General features: G+C 40.5%; 1 pseudogene; it reads left to right on the top strand.

Moving 5' to 3' along the window:
- The first annotated feature begins 355 nt into the window (after positions 1 to 355).
- LOC136675135 (interferon-induced very large GTPase 1-like) lies at positions 356 to 13,994 on the top strand (annotated as a pseudogene).
- Positions 13,995 to 14,319: the final 325 nt, after the last annotated feature.

Genomic DNA, 14,319 nt, shown 5'->3' with positions numbered 1-14,319 from the left:
ATACATTTTATTATAACAATATACTACTGACCAAAACATTCATGATAGTTTAAACAATCCCATAAATGCACGACATATATGCACCTGGCCCATATAAACAGAGTCCAAGCAGCCAGTTAAACAGTCAACATACAAATCAGCCCCAATTGGCAACAATTAAATAAGTCATTCTGCGACATGAACAAAGCACCAAACAAAGAGAGATCTTTATGCACTGTAAAATGAACCTGGAACACCTGGGAATTTCTCCTTAATCCTGCTAGTGAGAAGAAGATGTAGTACTAAAATTAAAATAAATTAAAACCGAAATTCTCTCTGTGCTTCAGGTCAGCCTGTCTTTCTTACTTCTACCATGATGGCCTCACAAGTAGACCAGTCTGAAGAGCAACCAGCCCAACCAGAATCTAAAGCAGAACCACACACCAAAGCTGAATCAGACTCTAATAAGAAAACAGGCTCTAAAGCGGAACCAGGATCTACAGCTGAATCAGACTCTAATGTGGAATCAGCCTCTAATGCGGAAACAGGCTCTAATGCAGAACCAGAATCTAAAGCTGATTCAGACTCTAATGTGGAATCAGAATCTAATGCGGAAACAGGCTCTAATGCAGAACCAGAATCTACAGCTGATTCAGACTCTAATGTGGAATCAGAATCTAATGCGGAAACAGGCTCTAATGCGGAACCAGAATCTAAAGCTGATTCAGACTCTATTGTGGAATCAGACTCTAATGTGGAAACAGGCTCTAATGCAGAAACAGGCTCTAATGCGGAAACAGGCTCTAATGCGAAACCAGAATCGAAAGCTGATTCAGACTCTATTGTGGAATCAGACTCTAATGCGGAAACAGGCTCTAATGCGGAACCAGAATCTAAAGCTGATTCAGATTCTAATGTAGAATCAGACTCTAATGTGGAAACAGGCTCTAATGCGGAAACAGGCTCTAATGCGGAACCAGAATCTAAAGCTGATTCAGATTCTAATGTGGAATCAGACTCTAATGTGGAAACAGGCTCTAATGAGGAACCAGAATCTAAAGTTGAATCAGACTCTAATACGGAACCACAATCTACATTGATATCAGACTCTAATGTGGAATCAGGCTCTAATAAGGAAACACGCACTAAAGTGGAAGCAGAATCTAATGAAGAACCAGGCTCTAAAGAAGAACATGACTCTAAAGAAGAATATAACTCTAAAGCGGAACCAGTCAATGCAAACTCCAAAGTGAATACACCTACTGTCCATGATGTGTCCAGGTCAAGTCATAACCCAGCTTCTGCTTCTGGTACTGTCCCAGGTCTGTATCAAGTTTTCAGTCTGAATCACCTTCACTGTGTAGGAATTAGAAATGATTTTATTCACTGTCTAACATTCATTTTTGTGTTTTCAGCTAATAATTCTCAACACCAGCACCAAGGTGTGAACTATGCAGAGAAAGTAAGTCATTTCTCACCATCACCTTCTTAATTTTCACACTTTCACGTCATGTGGTAGCAGGTTATGGAGGCCCATAACCTCCAAAAAGTTTAACAATCTACTCAAATATTTTACAAATGCTGTCTCCAGAAATTCAGTTCAATTCAATGTTGTTTATAGATCACTTTTTACTGGTGTTGTCATAAAACACCTTTGCAGAATTCTGGGTCCCACCTTCAAGTAATTGTCACATAAGTGATAGTGGCAGGACATACTGTCAGAGAGTAAAGCCCTAATGTATAGTTCTACATGAAACCTATGCCAGAGGCAACGTGTCGACGAAAACCCCTGATGCACACCTCTCCAGAAATTTAACTTAGCACTATGTCGACACAGACCAAACTAATGAACAAAGGAAAAATCTAGATGTCTCCAGGTAAAAATAACTCAATGGAAGAACATGCTGGTTTGTATTTGTATCTTTCCAGGCATCTCATGTAAACTATGATCTGACCCAAACAACAACCTACTCTCTAAATAGTCCACCTTAAAGATTTATAAAAGTAATACTACTACAACATTGCATTGTGTACTATGTAGTGTAGAGGTAGATGTTTGAGATTCAGCCCTAGTCGTGGGGCGGTGCAATTGCAGAAAAACACAGACACCAACACAGAAACACAAATGCTTACAACAGTGTAGGGCTCTTGCATAGCCTATGATGTAGGCTCTACGTCGAGTAAATGCAAAAGTATATATTGGCTTTTGCTAGTACAGTCCATGCCCATAAAACATAAAACTGAGAGGTGTACTCACAAGTATTACGGAAGGAGTTCAGTGTGGCTTATGAATGTTTATGAAGCCTTACGTCCCCAGTTGGATAGATTAATATATGAAAAGGGTGAAGACAGGTTGGAGGTGGGAGCAAGTTCCCCATGGAAATGATGTGAATTTGCAGGGTATATATAGAGCTGAGGGGAGGAGTTTGGGTGTGGTCCTACTCCCAAAGTTATGTTATTACATAACTACAATAAGACCATGGCTGTTGTCACGATTAGTGGAGGGCGGACTGACGGAGACGCACACGCTAAAACACAGTACTTTTAATTAAACAAAACAGACCTCAAAAAAAAGGAAACACGATGACTGGAAAACAAATCACAACAGAGGAAACGAAACGAGGAACAGCAGAGACAGACTAGACTTGGAAACCAAATGAAACGAAACGATGATGTGGAAAACAATGACAGAGAAACAGCGGAGACAGACAGACTGAATAACATGACAGAGGTAACAACATGGACCAAAACAGTACAAATGACCGACAAACAGGAGAGACACAAGGGAACTTAAAATACCAGACACAGACAAGATACACCTGGAACAGATAATGAGAGGGCAGGGTAACAAATGAGACACAGACAAGGAGGCGGAACAAAGGCGAGACTAGGGCGGAGACATGGACAACAACAAACAGAGCCATTTGCTAAGAGAGCACATGGCAGGGAAAACGGACATGACAGGACGAGGGCATGACAGCTGTAATGGCTGAAATGGGGAGGTGAACTCAGAAGGTTTTGGGAAGGAGTTCAGGGTGGCTTATGAATGCATATAAAGCCAAACCCCAAATATTACGGGAATGCTAGTCATTAAGTGCTACAGAATGGTCAGGTACAGAGGTAGTTTGGTGGAGGGTTTGGTTGATGTCCTGAATCGTGATTTGGTGAGTGAAAAGGGGTTAGTGAGTCCATGAATGAACTACCTTTAATAAATTGGTGCATGAGATGGTATAGGAATATTATTAGGTTGAGTAAATTGAAAGTATATATATATATATATATATATATATATATATATATATATATATATAATATAGAGGTCCTAAAACAGAAACTTGCTTGCTATTACTCTATATTTAAATCCGTCTTTGTGTAGTGAAGTGTAATGTATGTGCATTAATTTCTAATAGGAAATTTGAATTTTTGGGACTTTAATAATTAAAATGTAGATGCACAACTATTTTCTCAGATTGGGATCTGAGATAACAGCCAGAGAAGGGTTGTAAACCACACTACAGGCCCTGTTTATGACTCAAGGCCTTTAAGGCTCCTCAGTGGAATGCAGAGAGACCCACAGACTCACATAATATTCCACTTTGATTAAATGTCCTCTCACACATCTTAAAGAATTTTAAAACTAAAATAATCAAACATTCCTTAATTCCTAAGTTCTTACCTGGTGAACAAGTTGCATATGGGTACAACTGTCTGAAATTAATTTCATTTAGACAATCAAAATGGGTGGAATCTATATACATGTGTTTAAAATCACCTTTTTATTTGAACTTATGTAGGAACCAACGTCGACACATACTCTGTGTGTTATTTTGTTAAGAATGATGTAAAACATGGTTTTGTCTGAATTATATTACTTTGTTTTAACATCTAATCGTTTATATTGCAAAAGCATGATTCACAAATCTTGGATATTCATTCAACAGGAATCTTCCTTAAGTCTTTGTCTTGTCAAGTTTCATAAAGTTCATGTGATGTCACTACCAAGGAAGATTCTAGTCTACATGAAACATCCAATCAGGAGCAAGAGATGCTCCAATCCTCCATCCCTGAGGACCAATCAGGCCTTCAAGGCGGGTTTCCTAAAACCTAGTTTAAAAAGTTGCGGTAAATTCTGAATTCTCCGCTTAGTTCAGAGATCAGCTTAAGAGTCCAGCTCTGCAGCTCTCTTGAGGCTTCTCCGGAATCTCTTCAGATTTCTCTTATGGCAATCTCCTAAAACAGGCTTAGCTTATTCCAGCAGGGTCCAGGCAGAACAAACCCAGTACATAAAAAGAAAATGTAGAGAGAGAAAAAACAGGGAGGGGTGGAATGAAGGAGAAACTAGGTTCACCCAAAGGTGAATCTGCTTCCAATCAGAAAGCTCAGCTAAGAGAGCCCAGAAATTCAAACAGAAGTTTTATTTTTATTTCTAATAGTATAATAATATAATAGTATAATACTATAATAGTATAATATTATAATATACTATAAAATAATAGTATAACTGTTTAAATCCAGCAAAGCTCACTGCCACGCCCAGAGCATGAAAGAGACCTCAGGCCTCTGACCTGGTGACAAGAGCTTCAGGATCAGCGATGAAGGAGAAAGCCACATGCTCCCTCAGAATGATCAACTTCTGAGGTCGTGTCCCGCACAATGATGCAGATAAGCGATGACGGAGAATCCTCACAGAGACCTTCAGAATGCCACCAGCTCAGACTGAGTGGTCGCTATGTCCAAGACCGTGTCTCTGACCAAAGCCAAAAGGGAGAAGAGGAATGGCTGCTGCTGCAATGAGGCCTGTGTCGGCAATGCTCCAGAAAGCCCTGCACTGGAAAGCCCAGCATGTCTGTTATGTCTTGCAAGCCATCTCCAATCCTCCAATTTATCGGGGATAAAGAAGGTCACTGGTTAAATTATTTCATAGCTCAGGAGATATTTTTTTAGAATTTATGGTAATTATATAGAGAAATTCACTCATATATTAATCTCCCTGCTCCCTCATGTATCGCTGTATCCCAATTCATTATATGAATATATAATCAATATTCATTATGTGATATTACATTTAATAAACCTCACTCAGGACACTCAGGTAAAGAGAGGGCTGAGCTGTCAACCGATCACTATCTGGTGATGAGTTGGATCCGATGACCTGGTAAACACAAACGTATAGTGAGGGTGTGCTGGGAAAAGCTGGCAGATGACTCTGTCCAGAGGGATTTCAACTCTCACCTCTAAGAGAACTTCTCACATGTTCTAGAGCAGGTGGGGGGAATGGAGTCTGAATGGACCCTGTTACGGACTTCCATTGTGGAAGCGGCTGTCAGTGCCTGTTATGCGTGGCAACCCAAGAATGCATTGGTGGACACCAGGGGTGAGGGAAGTTGTCAAGTGAAAGAAGGAGGCTTTTCAGGCTTGGCTGGCTCTGGGAACTTCCAATTCTATGGATGAATACCGGCAGGCGAAAAAGACTGCAGCTGTGGCAGTTGCTGAAGCATAATCCAGAGCATGGGAGGAGTTTGGAGAGGCCATTGAGAATGACCTCAGGGCGGCCTCAAAGTGGTTCTGGAAAACACTCTGACTGCTCAGGAGGGGGATGGGAGACACAGCAAGAATGGTGAAACCCAGAACTCGACTGATTCCATTTCCATTGAGTCGGATTCCATTTCCTTGTCTGAGGTCACTGAGATGGTGAAAAAGCTTTGCAGTGGCAAAGCTCCAGGAGTGAATGAGATTCGCCCAGAGTTACTGATGGCAATCGATACTGTGGGGCTGTCTTGGATGACGAGCCTATACAATATTGCATGGACCTCGGGAACAGTGCCTTTGGTTTGGCAAACAGGGGTGGTGGTTCCTATTTAAAAAAAAAAGGGGGACCGGAGTAATTGTGCCAATAATCATGGCATCAAACTTCTCAGCCTCCCTGGAAAAGTCTATGTCAAGGTGCTGGAAAGGAGAATCCATCTGATAGTGGAACTTATGATTTTGGAGGAACAATGCAGATTACATCCTGGCAGTGGAACTATGGACCAACATTTTATTTTTTCACAGATGATTGAGGGGGCGTGGGAATTTGCTACTCCATTCTACACATGCTTTGTGGCTTTGGAGAAGGCATAAGACTGTGTACCCCGAGAGATTCTGTGGGAGGGCCTCCGGGAGTATGGGGTGCCAGAGTCACTCCGGCGAGCCGTATGATCCTTGTACTCTAAGAGTTTGAGTTGTGTTCGCATCCTCTGCAGTAAGTCAAGCTTGTTCATTGGATTCCATCAGGGCTGTGCCTTATCTCCATTCCTGTTCCTGATATTCATGGACAGGGTGGCGAGGCATAGCCTGGGACAGGAAGGCTTTCGTTGAGGGGCTTGGGAGGTGGCATCTCTGTTTTTTGCGGTTCTTCTGGCTTCTTCACACGTAGGCCTTCAGTGTTCAATTGAGCAGTTTGCAGCCAAGTGTGAAGTGGTCGTTATGTGGATCAGCACCTCCAAATCTGAGGCCATGGTTATCTCCTGGAAACAGATGGCATGCACCCTTCAGGAAGGGCACAAGAACTTACCCCAAGTGAAGGAATTAAAGTATCTCAAATTATTGCTCATGAGTGATGGGAAGAGGGATTGTGGGCTTGTGGGTTAGGTGCAGCATCTGCAGAAATGGGGTCACTTTATCGAACCGCCATAGTGAGAGAGAGCTGAGCCATAAAGCAAAGCTCTCAATTTACCGGTCAATCTACGTCCCCACTCTCACCTATTGTCATGAGCTCTGGATAATGACTGAAAGAACAAGATTGTGGATACAAGCGGCCAAAATGAGCTTTCTCCAACAGGTTGCTGTGCGTACTCTCCGAGATTGAGTCACTGCTCCTTCACGTTGAGAGGAGTCAGTTGAGGTGGTTCGGGCATCTGATGAGGATGCCTCCTGGACGCCTCCCACTTGAAATATACCAGGCACGTCCAACTGGAAGGAGGTCCCGGGGTAGACCCAGGATACGCTGGAGGGATTATATCAGAGGGATCCCCCAGGAGGAGCTGGTGGATGTTGCAAGTGACAGAGACGTCTGGGCTTCTTTGCTCGCACTGTTGCATTACATTATGTGTAATGTTGCTCAGCATTATAGCTTACTTGTCCAAGCTGAGACAGGACAGGTAAAGACACTACATATTACTTAATGGCTCCCAACAATGGATCTTAGCTAAATGAATTAAATAATTAATTATTAATCAAACAATAATTAATTATCAATGACTTCGCTACATTTGTGTGGTTTAGTTTTCCTCAACCTGGCAACCATTGCATTGCAGCATTGCATCTGTGTAGACAAAGAAAACTCTCCACTGTTTTTAATGTGGAGAGCAATACCTATTTTACTGACTAACATGAGCTAAAAACTATATAAAAATACAAGATAGGACTAGTAAGAAATAACTTGTATTGTTGCACATTCTTAATGTTTCAATTTCTTAGAATTAGTGATCATGCATTACATCAACCCATTTCTACAGGGCTTTAGCTGCTAGCCAGGCTTCTCTCCAAGTGGTATAGCAGAATCAGTTATACTTTATAATTTTATTATGATTGATCCTCTGTAGTGTTTTTGGCTCCGAAATGGAATCTCACCAGAAATTAAGAATTACATACAAAAACAGTGCGCACACACAAATAAATAACTGGGTTTATCAACATAGTTGGTTTATTCAACATATTAATGAAACTTGAAACTTGATTATACATTCATATAATGAAATTAAAAATACAAGGAAACATGACGGAATTTCTCTATACTATCTACCCTAAATTCTAAAAGTGAGCTATAGTTTATCCCAGAAATACACTGAACACCAACCTCTGAGCTAGGAAATGAACCATGTGACCTTACTTTCACCATTGGGATGATGTGCCGGAACCTGGTTCAAGGCAAAATTAATTCACAGCTCTTGAGCAAAGGCCCCTAACCCCCAAACTGACCCTCGGTGCTGAGGAGGTCACAGCCCCCTACTCCGGCTGTGTGTGTGTTCACTGCCCCTAGTGTGTGTGGAGAAATGCTCAATAGTGTGTGTTTGTGTGTTCACTGCCACAGATGGGTCAAATGCAGAGAAGTAATTTCCCTAAGGGATCAATAAAAGTGTTTCTTCTTTTTTTCTGAAGCCATTGGCCTGGACTTAAACTGTTGTTCCACAATTTTCAGCTTTCAGAGGTCTGAGGTTAATTTCATTTCATCATAAAGTTTCCTAATTTGGTAATACACACATAGAAATACAAACTCTAGCTGGAATTTCTATTGCCTTGAGGCAGTGGCTCCAACTTAACTGAACTTGCTGGCTGGAAGTAGATTCACCCTTGGGTGAATCCCTAATTCTCCTCTTTTACTCAATTTCTGCAGTACTGAACTTCCAGGACAGAAGTCCAAATCCAAACTGTCCTACGGACTTGCTGGAAAACTCTCTTTTCTATCTCTAATCCTTCTCCTCTTTTCTTCACTACCCCCTCACTCATCTTTTGTCCTTCCACTTAAATCCTTATACATTTTTTTTCTTTTTTTGCCACTGCTTTGTATATTCCATTGCCTATGCTGTATATATTCTTACATTAAGGCCCCACCAGTACAGCAAACATGTATTAATATTGAACCTAAATATATATTTGAGCTGCCACCTATATTAATTCTCTGCATTCACTGTTAACTATCAGGCATCTTAAATCTCAAATAATGTTTGATGTGATAAAATACTTGTTTGACATACAGGCATAAATATTTTTTTCAGAATTACTGAAAAATTGAAATCACATGTGCCAGATGGAATTGTGCTTTGACATCATCTTCTCCTGCAGAGTTACTGAATTATTATCTTTTGTATTAGGTTCAGAATATGTACTCAGATAATCAGCTCTTACTTATACAACCTATTGGGCATACTTTATGAACTGGAGTATTAATACATTGACTCACTGCTGAAAAATTGCAAGCTTAACTGAGGAAGAAACTGATTTGGATTTTGGAGCAGTTGCTAACCAGTCAGCAGAGAAGACAATAAAAGCGATGTTTGGAAATTATTAACAGATCATCATTATTAAACAGAAAATAAACAACCTCTGTTAATATTTCAGGTATTTTTTTGCAATACTAATAGAATTCTACTTCAAGTAAAGGCTAATTTTATCATAATTTGTTTTGAGGTGCACCAGGTGCCATGGAGCTTCTGTACACACTCAAACAGAATAAACCAGGCCTGCTTTTCACTTGCTTTTAACTTGAGTGCAATGACAAAGATTCTTAATGTGTTCAAATGAAATTCTTTTACAGGAGGAAAAAACAGAGCTTGATGCAGAAGAAGACACTGTACACTCTGATGAAAAGCTTGAAGAGTTATTAACGAGACTTCAAGTAAAACTGACACAAAAATTAAAACCTGCAGATGTTCTACAAATAACTGCTGACTCCCTAAAGCCCAAAGAGGACTGTGCTGAGGATGAACTAGTTCAAATATTCTTACAGAGGCTGCTGTTAGGGGACTACAGAGCAAGATATATTAGCATTAAAGAAGCAGCCAGTGACCTTCACCACAATCAGTCAGGTACCATAAACAAAAATGAAGAAGAATCATTTGAATTTTTTTTTTCTGAAAAGCCAGCATCTCTTGACCAAGCAATACATAATGATCCTATTCATCCCATGGATGTTCAGTTGGCAGTGTTCCTCTGTTCAGATGGGTTCCTAAAGCAGTTGATAGTGACTAAGCTTTCATACTGTCAGTATGCTCTGCCTCTACTAGTGCCCAATCCATTCACTGGAGGAATTGAGTTCCCACTCTGGGCGTTCCAACAAGTAAGGAAAAGCTGGAACTCCAGTAAAGTTTCTGGAAAAGTTAACAACATGGCCAGTGCACAAACTCCAATGGTGGCTGTTTTCAGATTTGGCTCTATTTCCACATCCAAGTCTCAGTTGATCAACAGCCTGATCAATGAGAAGCACAATACATTCTTCCACAGGAATTGCCCGGGCAGCAGTAGAAATCGTCTACTGATGGATGGTGTAGTGGAGATTGACTGGTACTGTCCATCTGGAAAAAACACTGATCACTTCCCTGATTGTGTGGCATTTTGTAATCTGCATGGTGATGCAGAAACTCATGAGAAACAATTGGAGATGCTGAATAAAATGTCCTCTTTGGACATTGTGGTTTTAGGCAATCCCGAAAAAGGTAGCACACACACACAAGCCCTAAAGAAGCTCTACAGTGACCCAAAGCCTCTCATTTGCCTTTTTTGTGATGATGAATCCCCTGTCAGTGGAGTGAAGAAATTGAAATACAGAATTGGTCTTAAAGGCAGGAATCAGGCAGCTGTATCTGCAGAACTCCAAAAAACTCTCAAAGAGTGTTTCCCAAACTTGAGCTCCACCTTCAGCCTTGAAGATGTGGGCAAAATAAGCGGAATCACAAAAGATATAGAGGACAATCCTGAATGCATAAAACAGAAGGAAGCTGCTCTCCAGATGATAAAGCTGCTGAAAGGAATGGAACTGTCCAAAATTAAGGAGGAATATCTGCCTTGTCAGGGAACACTGTGGCGTGACTGGTGTAAGAGGAACAAAGAACTACATCAAACATATGATGGTCATACAGAGATGGAAATCAGCAAAAAACAAAACGAAATGAAGCAGATTCGTGAAAAGCAAGCAGCACGTGGTCTCACAAACTTCCAAAAGCTGTTCATTCAAACAATAAGTTATTGTTCAACAGAAAATGAGAAATCTTACTTTCTGAAGTGGGTGGAAATACTTTTAGATATGTTCACAGCTGATGATCTCTCTGCTCTGCATCATAAATATGATGAAAAGTGGTCAAGTGTTCTGGACTTGAAAAAGAAGCATGACAAATCAGAAAAAATTAAAGCTGAGCAAATCAAACTTGAAGAAATATCTAAAGAGCTGAAAGCTGCCACCTTTGGTTTGGAACACATTCTTAGGGAGATGGGCCAGCTGTACGAGTCATTTGTATCTGTAGATCCAGAAACCAGACTATGTGGACAAGAAGTAGTTCTCGCGCTCCCCAAACTTGCAGCAGAGCTCTTAACATCAGGGCATCCACTGGAGCTGATGGATGGTGATGCAGCTCATGTTCCCATGATCTGGATTTCTGCAGTTCTAGATGAACTTATCAAGAAGCTGGGAGACAAGCGAGTATTTGTTCTCTCAGTTTTAGGAGTCCAGAGTTCAGGGAAATCCACCATGCTCAATGCTATGTTTGGACTTCAGTTTGCAGTCAGTGCTGGAAGATGCACAAAAGGAGCTTTCATGCAGCTGGTAAAATTATCTGAGGACTCAGAGATAAAACAAAATTTCGACTACATTCTTGTTGTTGATACAGAAGGTCTCAGAGCTCTGGAGTTGACCGGCATATCAACAAGACATCATGACAATGAATTAGCAACATTTGTTGTAGGACTTGGGAATACAACTATAATCAACATTATAGGAGAGAACCCTGCTGAGATGCAAGATGTCCTTCAGATTGTTGTCCAGGCATTCCTGAGGATGAAGAAGGTAAAACTGTCTCCAAGTTGTTTATTTGTGCATCAGAATGTTTCCGATATCATGGCTAAAGAGAAGAACAAAGAGGAAAAAAGACATTTGCAAGAAAAATTGGATGAAATGGCAAGGTTAACTGCCAAAGAGGAAGTCTGTGATGCTGCTTGCTTCAGTGATGTCATTGCATTTGAAATTAATAATGATGTCCATTACTTTGCACAGCTCTGGGAGGGCAGCCCTCCTATGGCTCCACCAAATCCAACCTACAGTGAAAATATTCTGGAGCTAAAGAAATCTCTACTACAGCAGGGTTCAAAACTGCACTGTATAACACTGAAACAACTCAAAGACCGGATTACAGACCTGTGGACTGCCCTCATGAATGAAAACTTTGTTTTTAGCTTCAAAAATACATTGGAGATTTCAGTGTACAGACAGCTAGAGGAGGAGTATGGGAAGTGGACCTGGAGCCTTAGGAGCACAATGTTAAGAATTCAAGACAAACTTTACAACAGAATCAAAAACAATCAACTGGAGAAAGTTGAGTACAAGTTTCTTGTTGAAGAAATGCAAGACACATTTGAAAATGTGAAAATCTCAATGACTTCCTTCTTTGAAAGTGAACAGGAGAAAGACATCATGGATCAGTGGAGGGGGAGGTTTGAAAAAAAAGTAAAATATCTACATGATGACCTCATAAAACAAGCAGAACGAGAGTTAGTTGGCATTCTCGAGCAGAGAGAAGGATTTAAAAATTTGCAAAAACAAGTATCACAGTATGAGGCAAATTTTTTTGAGAAGAGTAAAGAACTTGCTTTATCTCTCCAGAACAATGAGGATGATGAAGGGAAGAAGAAAGAACAGTTTGATTCACTGTGGGAGAAATGGATCTCTGAGTTGACTGCTACAATCCAGCCCATGAGACCAGTTGCTATAGCAGAGGACATTTTCCAAATTTTGTGTGAAAGCTATGAAGTGGCACTCGTGATCAGTCGCAGAGAGTGTAAGGAATACGTTGAAATACATATGTTGTGTGATTATACCCCTTACGTAAGACAGAAAAAAAAAAAGCCAAATTTTTCCAGCAAAATCCACTTTACCACCTGATGACCAAAACTCAGTAAGGAATCTGACACTTAGTGTGATCAAAGAAACTAAATACTTGATTAAGTCAAAACCAGTAGAACAGATGGGCTACAATCCAAGTCACATTCAGGAGATTGTTCTCCTCGTCAAACAGATGATAAAGGAACACAAGACCTCCAAATACGAGTTCACCAAAGAGTTCTCAGTGGATCTCTCTCTGTTTGTGTGTGAAACTGTAAAAGTGCCATTTGAAGAGTTACATGAGAAATTCAGGAATGCCAATGATCCCATGGTCTACCTAGAGAATAAGAAACCAAGATACTACTGCATTTTCCAGAAATTCTGCCAAGGTGCTCCTTCGGTGGTAGCATTTGGTGCATCAATGTGCAGCAAACTTGGAGAATCCATCCTGCAGAGTGTCTACAATCAGACAGCCACTGATCTGGCAGATCAGATGAAATCAGACCTTCCAGCATTTAATGGGAACAGGTCAAAGCTGGAAAAACACATTCTTAAATCACTGGCAGAAGAAGAGAACTTTCAGAAGTATAAGACCTACATAATGAATGCTCGGGAACACTTTGAGAGCTTTATTAAAGAGGTAGTGAGGAATTATATGAAAAAAGAAAATCCTAGAGCTCTCAATTAAATCATGGGAATTATTGCACACAAAAAGCAGTGTGTAATCACAGCAGCACAAAGTGCAACTGAAGAAATGAAAAAGAAACCAAGAGACGCAAATATGTGGTTGGAGTCATTTTCCAGGAGTCTCAAAGATGAGCTTGTGTGTGAAACAGAGCACCTCAGTGGTAATAACACTCAGGACGTCCGTGATTTTCAACTGCTCACAGAGTTTGTGAAAAATGAAATGTCTTTAATTACTGAAGAACTGAAGAAGAATTTAAACAGTGTCTCTGCTCTAAAAATGGAGAAGTTTAGTAGGAGACCAGATGAGATTCTGATTGAGCAGTTCTGTCACTGCTGCTGGGTGCAGTGTCCTTTCTGTAAAGCAATCTGTACCAACACCATGGTAGACCATGATGGAGATCACAGTGTGCCTTTCCATCGAAACAGTGGAATAAATGGGTGGCATTACAGTGGAACAAAGAATCTCACCATTGATTTCTGCACAACCTGTGTGGCAAGTGATCGGTCCTTGGTCACATCTTTTGACTCTGACACAACAGTGCCATGGAAACAGTACAGAAGAGCTGGTCCTGAATATGCAAACTGGAGCATCACTCCTGATCTCTCTGAGCTCCCGTACTGGAAGTGGTTTGTGTGCAGGTTTCAGAAAGACCTGGAGAATCTCTACAACATGACTTTCCAGGGAAAAGGTCAAATTCCTGATCAATGGAAGAAATACACAAAAGAGGAAGCCATTAAAAGTTTGGATAAATACATTTAACAGTGCTGAAGTGCTAACATTATTAATTACTGTACCCAGCAAATCAAGAAAATGATCACAGGTTCAGCTTTGAGAATCAGCTCCTGAGATATAAAAATATACTGCAGTATAACTGTCTATAAATCTTTAAATTAAATTTCCTTTCATTTCTCAATCACTGGAAAACCTCTTTGTACAACAAGACCCAACAAAGCCTTTAGTTTGAGATGTATAAAAACTGTTAACACAGATTTTCAATGCTCTCATATGAGCTAGTTCTGAAAATCATTAAGCAGTCAACCATTCCTTTTTCATTTCTCACAGATATGTTCTGTTTACATAGTGT

The sequence above is a fragment of the Hoplias malabaricus genome, chromosome 18 (genome assembly GCF_029633855.1).
Source record: "Hoplias malabaricus isolate fHopMal1 chromosome 18, fHopMal1.hap1, whole genome shotgun sequence".
NCBI classification, from domain to species: domain Eukaryota; kingdom Metazoa; phylum Chordata; class Actinopteri; order Characiformes; family Erythrinidae; genus Hoplias; species Hoplias malabaricus.
This window is presented reverse-complemented; position numbering and strand designations above follow the sequence as displayed.